The sequence below is a fragment of the Carassius auratus genome, unplaced genomic scaffold, assembly GCF_003368295.1.
Source record: "Carassius auratus strain Wakin unplaced genomic scaffold, ASM336829v1 scaf_tig00215112, whole genome shotgun sequence".
Taxonomy (NCBI): Eukaryota; Metazoa; Chordata; class Actinopteri; order Cypriniformes; family Cyprinidae; genus Carassius; species Carassius auratus.
In genome coordinates, this window is record NW_020527941.1 from 112,501 (window position 1) to 120,000 (window position 7,500).

A 7,500-nucleotide genomic window follows, 5' to 3' on the forward strand; every position below is an offset into this window, starting at 1 on the left:
CTTACAGCACCTGGTATTCCCAGGCGGTCTCCCATCCAAGTACTAACCAGGCCCAAACCTGCTTAGCTTCCGAGATCCAGACGAGATCGGGCATAGCCAGGTTGGTAATGGCCGTAAGCGAAGTCTGCTGCAATGAGAGGGCTATTTAAAGACCAGCCAATCTTATCGCCAGTACATTATATAAGTAGGAAAGAAAACCCAAAAGCTTAAAGCACCTGGTATTCCTAGGCAGTCTCTCATCAAAGTACTACCAGAACCTAAACCTGCTAAGATTCAGAAATCGGGCATTGACTTCTATTTTTTGGCCAAAATTATTATATACTAAGTGAAAAATGTCCAAAAAGCTTACAGCACCTGGTATTCCCAGGCGGTCTCCCATCTAAGTACTAACCAGGCCCAAACCTGCTAAGATTCAGAGATCGGGCATTGACTCTAGTAGGAAAGTAGGAAAGAAAAACCAAAAGCTTAAAGCACCTGGTATTCCTAGGCAGTCTCTCATCAAAGTACTAACCAGACCTAAACCTGCTAAGATTCAGAGATCGGGCATTGACTATTTTTTGGCAAAATTATTATAAACTAAGTGAAAAATGTCCAAATAGCTTACAGCACCTGGTATTCCCAGGGGGTCTCCCATCCAAGTACTAACCAGGCCCAAACCTGCTTAGCTTCCGAGATCAGACGAGATCGGGCATAGCCAGGTTGGTATGGCCGTAAGCGAAGTCTGCTGCAAAGATAGGGCTATTTAAAGAGCAGCCAATCTTATCGCCAGTACATTATATAAGTAGGAAAGAAAGCCCAAAAGCTTAAAGCACCTGGTATTCCTAGGCAGTCTCTCATCAAAGTACTAACCAGACCTAAACCTGCTAAGATTCAGAGATCCGGCATTGACTCTATTTTTTGGCAAAATTATTATATACTAAGTGAAAAATTTCCAAAAAGCTTACAGCACCTGGTATTCCCAGGCGGTCTCCCATCCAAGTACTAACCAGGCCCAAACCTGCTTAGCTTCCGAGATCAGACGAGATCGGGCATAGCTTTTTTTTTTTTTTTTTTTTTTATTACAATTCTTTTACAAAAAATTCCAATTCATTTACAACATTCCAGGGAACTCAATTTTACAATTCCTTAAAACATTTTGTACATTAATTGAGAACATTTTATAAAAAACATCCATTTTCCTTTCCATCTTACAATACACATATAAACCGTTGCAAATATTCTTCTATTCTCTTTTTAAAATATCCCCATATGTCTATTTTACAGTCTTTGTTTCTCACTATGTTTCTTCTTTTCCATATCACATGCTTCCCCATTGATATACATAGATTGACCACCTCCTTATTTGTACAATTTTCATTCAGTCCCATTATTAACAACTCTTCCCAGTTTGGAATATCTTCCTTTTCTCTTAGTTGATTTATCAAACCTTTTAAAATCTTAAAAAATTCTTTCAATTCATCACAATATAAAAACAAATGTAAAAATCCTTCATCCTCTTTTTTACATACTTTACACAAAGCATTTTGTGTCAAACCAATTTTACATAGTTTCATCTCGGAAAAAACGACTTTATGCCTTATAAAATAATCCAACGCTTCCATTTTTACATCTAAGAACCTCCATTTAACATTCCTCCATATATTATTTTCATCTAATCCAGGAAAATGCTCAATCCAAAACTCATTTACTTTTGGTTTTGTGAAAACAGATTCCCTAAAACATGTGTAAAACATCTTCACAGTACAAGAGTTAAAATCATATTCCTTCTTCCCAACTTTAAAAGACACTTCTACTTTCTCTTCCTCTTTTTCCCCACTCTCTATTATTTCAATCCACTCTTTTGGTATTGCTTTCTTTACAACATCATATTGTTTCTTTAAAGTACTGACATTGAAATCCTCTTTTGCTTCTTCTAAAGCATCAATGACAAACTGAAGAGGAAGAAACCCATTTTTATACTCATATAAAATATCTCTTACTCTTTTTATATCTACATCTAGCCACTTTTTAAAAAACACATCTGTTCCATCTGTAGTAATCTTTGCATTTAAAAACAGAGGTTGATTCAAAATTGTTTCTCTTCCTTGTGGCTTAAAATCAATATGTGGTAAGAAATCCCTCCATGCCTCTAAAACCTCTTTATAAAAATCTGGTATTCCTTTTATCATTCCTTTTTTAACTCTCATCCATAAAATATCATCCCCTATTCTCAAATTTGAACATTTGTTTAAAAAATGTTTCATTATTACTTTCCATTCCTCCATCTTTTCTCTATTTAGATATTTCTTTACAGTTTTCACTCTCATACTCTTCTTCCTCTGCTCAACATCCATTAACCCTAACCCTCCTTCTTCTTGAGAACCAATTAAAGTCTTATGTGCAATTCTAGGAGGCTTATTATTCCATAAAAAATCCAACACAATACCCTTTACTCTCTGTTCTACCCACATTGGCATTGCAGTTACAGATAAATTATACCACATCTTAGAGAGCATTAGACTATTAACAATTAAAACTCTTCCTTTCAACTCCAAATCTCTCACTTTCCAAAAAACCAATCTTCTTTTCATTTCTCCCACAATCTCTTCCCATCTTTTATCTCTTGAACTCTTTTCATCTTTCCCCAAATTTACTCCTAAAATCTTAATTTCTTCCTTTTCATTAAAAGCAATGCAAGCTGGTAATGCTGGCGCTTCTCCAAATCTCATAAAAGCAGTTTTTTCCACATTTATCTTTGCACCTGTTGCTTTACAAAATTTCTGCATGAGTTCCATTGCTATTCTAATGCTCTCTAAATCTTCTATTATCAAGGTGGTATCATCCGCGTACTGAAAAATCTTTTGTCCTTCCCTTCCATTTTCAATATTTATACTTTTTATTCTTTGATCCTTTTTAATCATCATTCCTAGAGACTCTGCGACCAAGGAATACAACTGTGCTGACAATGGACAGCCCTGCCTTATGGATCTAGTTATCTTAAAAGCATCCGTTAAAAAACCATTACATTTAATAAAACTCATTGCATCCTTATACAATATCTTAATCCATTTTCTAAAATTACCCCCAAAACCAAAACGTTTTAAACTCGCAAATAAAAACTCATGCTCCACCCTATCAAACGCTTTTTCAAAATCCATGCTTATCACATATCCACTCTTCTTTTCTTCATTCATATAACTTATCACATCCCTTATGTTGCTAACTGTATCTGATATATCTCTCCCCTGAACTCCATATGCTTGATTTGATAAAATTATCTTAGGTAACACTCTTTTCAGTCTGTTTGCTAAAATTTTTGCTAAAATTTTAAAATCTACATTTAGCATAGTGATTGGTCTATAATTTTTTAAATCCTCCCTTTCCCCTTTTCTCTTGAATATTATTTTCACTAGACCCATTTTCATTGCTTGATTAATCTCTCCCTTTTTAAAAATCTCATCATACACTTGTTTTAGTATTTTCAATAATTTATCCTTAAAAGCTTTATAAAACTCATTTGTTATTCCATCTATACCTGGACTTTTATTCACCTTTAATTGATTAATAGCTTCTTCTATCTCTTCTATTTTTATCTCTGCATCACACTCATCTTTGTCTTGATTATTAACTGTAGCTGTTATCGTCTCCAATATACAGTCTTTTTCCCCATCATCTATTCCTTGTGTCTTAAACAATTCTTCATAAAAATCTTTTACCTCCTTTAATATTTCTTTTGTTTCTTTTACTTTCCTTCCATCTTTGCATTTTATTTCTTTTATCGTTTCTGCCTTTTTCCTACTTCTTTCCAGATTAAAAAAGAATTTTGTGCATTTTTCTCCCTCCACAGTATATTTTGCCTTACTTCTTATCATTGCACCTCTATACTTTTCCTCCTCTATTTTACTTAAATCCTCTTCTAACAAAACAACCTTCTGCACATCAACGTCCTCTTTACTTAATTCTTCATTTAATTCTTTTCTGATATTCCTTTCTTTTTGTTTCTTAACTCGTTGTAGAAATTTACAATATTTTATTGTAGATTTCTTTATTTCATATTTTACATTATCCCACCATATCCTTTTGTTTTCTACAAACAAACTACTTTCCTTTTCTTTGTCTATAATTTTTTCTATTTCCATTCTATAAGATTCATTTTTTAAAATCTCTGCATTTAAAATCCAAACTCCTGGCCCCCTCTCCATTTTATTAAAATCCATCAAAATAAACACAAAACTATGATCACTTAATGTTGTTTCCTTATAGTACACCTTTTCAATATATTGCTCTAAAAATCTTGTGTTTAACACATAATCAATCCTTGTTTGGCACAAAAAATTCTCTACTAATTGTCTTCTTGAATATTCTCTTCTTTTTTCATTCCTATCCCTCCATATATCAATTAAGTCATTTTCTTCCATTAAAACATTCAGCTCTTTTCTTGCAGTATCTGTTCTATAAACCATTCCTTCTGCCATATCCATTTTGCTAAAAACTGTATTGAAATCACCTATTAAAATTACTTTCTTATATTTTAGTGTAAAACTCCTTAAATCATGAAAGAAACTCCTCTTTTCCTTTTCTTCTGTTGGTGCATGTAAGTTGCATAAAACAAAAGTTTCATCCTCACTACTTATTTCTACTGCTAAACATTTTCCATTTCTATCATCAAATACCACATTCCATTTATCCTTCATATACTTATCAATTAAAATTGCTACTCCCCTTCCTTTTCTTCCATCCCCATTATTATATATTATTTCCCCATTCCATCTTTTTTTTAAGTCTTCCATTGATTCATCTTTCCAATTAGTTTCTTGTAATACAATTATATTTTCCTCTTTACACATTTCTTTCATTTTTTCAAATTTCCCTACATTCAACAAACCTCTTGCATTCCAAGATACAATTCTTAAGACCATTAAAGATAATAAATATTTAAAAATATTCATCATTTCATTTTTCTTCCTCTTCCTCCACTATACTTCTTAAAACCTCACATTTCCCTCTAAATGTAGCTTTTTCTTTCATTTTTTCTTTTCTCTTTCTAGCACAGTCAATATTTGGTTTTACCTTCAGTAGACTTCTTCTTTGCATACGAGTGAATTCTCTATCTCTTTTATATCCTTCAGACTTTTGTTTCTCAGTCTCTTTTTCATCTTCCTCTTGTTCACTCTCCTCTTGTTCTTTTTTATGCTCCAGTTCTCTGCCCTTTAATGAAGTCTCCTCTAGTGTCCTTTCTTCTTCCATCATTTGTTCTTCTTTTTCTCTCTGTATTCCATTTGTCTCCACTTCCCTTTCAACTTCTGCCTGCTCACCACCATAATTTTTCTCCTCTTCTTCCACTTCTTTATGAATTTGTCTGCACTCTACCTCGGAGTCAGTCTCTTTGTTTGGTCTCTCCTCATTTACCATCCAACATTCACATTTCACAAGAACTTTGTGACAATCTGGGCATCTCACTGCATCACAGTCCCGTGCAAAATGGCCTTGCTCCTCACATAGGTGACACTTGAAGTCTGGACAGTCTCTTAAGATATGTCCCGGATTCAAACACATACGACAAGTCTTCACCTGTCTGTCATGTATTATCCGGAAAAACTGTGTTCCCTCCGCTGTCTCAAATTTTGTGCTATATGGTAATGAAACCACCTGATCTGGAAACTTAACACGCACAAATCTCGTTCCATCTTCCACTTCAGTGCCTGGATATAGCCTTCTTTTAATTTGTGATGTTGGATGTACGCCCCAATTATCCAATTTATTAAAAATGTCTTTGTCTTCAAGATAAGCCGGTAGATGCATAAACGATACAACATATTCCCTTGTCTGTAATTTTCTAATTACACAATCCTTTCCTTTAATAGTTATTCCGTCCAGTAGAATGTCACACATGTCCTCATTTCTTAAAGTGATTTCATATTCTCTGCCCAGCCTGGGCCTTACCGCCAAGATATGTCCTCCTCCAATTTTCTCTGTCACCATCTTGATGATATCCTCAGCTTTTCCATCTTGTACTCCCTCTAAATCAATTATCACGGTTGCTTCTTTTGAATATTTTCTTCCTCTTTCATTTCTTCTGTTATGTTCTCCATTGATTCCTTTGTCCACACTTCGTCGTTTGTCCAATCCTTTGTCAATATCCGTTTGTATTTCACCAGCCATTTCCATGTCGTTTTCCATAAGATCCGTCCTTTAATCCAAGAGATAAATTAAATCAAAAACAAAACACCCTCCAGACAGCATTAAGCTGCTGGAAGGTGGTTAAAGCAAAACAAACAAACAAAATGATACTATCAAATCAAAAACTTTAGCAAAACAAAAAATATAAACAAATAAGGGAGAGCCTTCCTCTCCAACTACAGCCCAGTACTTCCTGTCTGACTCAATAGCGCCCTCAGGTTGGTATGGCCGTAAGCGAAGTCTGTTGCAAAGATAGGGCTATTTAAAGACCAGCCAATCTTATCGCCAGTACATTATATAAGTAGGAAAGAAAACCCAAAAGCTTAAAGCATCTGGTATTCCTAGGCAGTCTCTCATCAAAGTACTAACCAGACCTAAACCTGCTAAGATTCAGAGATCGGGCATTGACTCTTTTTTTTTTTTTTTTTTTTAATGAAAGATTATTATATAATTCGTGAAATTTTCCAAAAAGATTAAAGCACCTGGTATTCCCAGGCAGTCTCCCATCCATGTACTAACCACGCCCAAAGCTGCAAATATTCAGAGATCGGGCATTGACTCTATTTTTTGGCAAAATTATTATATACTAAGTGAAAAATGTCCAAAAAGCTTACAGCACCTGGTATTAACAGGCAGTCTCCCATCCATGTACTAACCAGGCCCAAACCTGCTAAGATTCAGAGATCCGGCATTGACTCTATTTTTTGGCAAAATTATTATATACTAAGTGAAAAATGTCCAAAAAGCTTACAGCACCTGGTATTCCCAGGCGGTCTCCCATCCAAGTACTAACCAGGCCCAAACCTGCTAAGATTCAGAGATCGGGCATTGACTCTAGTAGGAAATTAGGAAAGAAAACCCAAAAGCTTAAAGCACCTGGTATTCCTAGGCAGTCTCTCATCAAAGTACTAACCAGACCTAAACTGCTAAGATTCAGAGATCGGGCATTGACTATTTTTGGCAAAATTATTATAAACTAAGTGAAAAATGTCCAAATAGCTTACAGCACCTGGTATTCCCAGGGGGTCTCCCATCCAAGTACTAACCAGGCCCAAACCTGCTTAGCTTCCGAGATCAGACGAGATCGGGCATAGCCAGGTTGGTATGGCCGTAAGCGAAGTCTGCTGCAAAGATAGGGCTATTTAAAGAGCAGCCAATCTTATCGCCAGTACATTATATAAGTAGGAAAGAAAGCCCAAAAGCTTAAAGCACCTGGTATTCCTAGGCAGTCTCTCATCAAAGTACTAACCAGACCTAAACCTGCTAAGATTCAGAGATCGGGCATTGACTCTTTTTTTTTTTTTTTTAATGAAAGATTATTATATAATTCGTGAAATTTTC

The 7,500-nt window shown here is 35.0% G+C and overlaps 3 non-coding genes across 3 annotated transcripts in view; all 3 read right to left on the reverse strand.

Annotated features, from left to right (window-relative positions):
• The window catches only part of LOC113093681 (5S ribosomal RNA), a 121-nt gene extending 2 nt beyond the window's left edge, over positions 1–119 (reverse strand). Inside the window, exon 1 of the ribosomal RNA XR_003287830.1 lies at positions 1–119. This exon is cut by the window's left edge and continues 2 nt beyond it. This is a non-coding gene — a ribosomal RNA (5S ribosomal RNA).
• Positions 120–597: 478 nt separating this feature from the next.
• LOC113093602 (5S ribosomal RNA) lies at positions 598–716 on the reverse strand. Its single transcript, XR_003287755.1, has one exon. It is a non-coding gene; the product is annotated as a 5S ribosomal RNA (ribosomal RNA).
• A 6,440-nt stretch (positions 717–7,156) lies between these two features.
• LOC113093603 (5S ribosomal RNA) lies at positions 7,157–7,275 on the reverse strand. The gene has a single exon (XR_003287756.1). It is a non-coding gene; the product is annotated as a 5S ribosomal RNA (ribosomal RNA).
• Between the last annotated feature and the right edge of the window lie 225 nt (positions 7,276–7,500).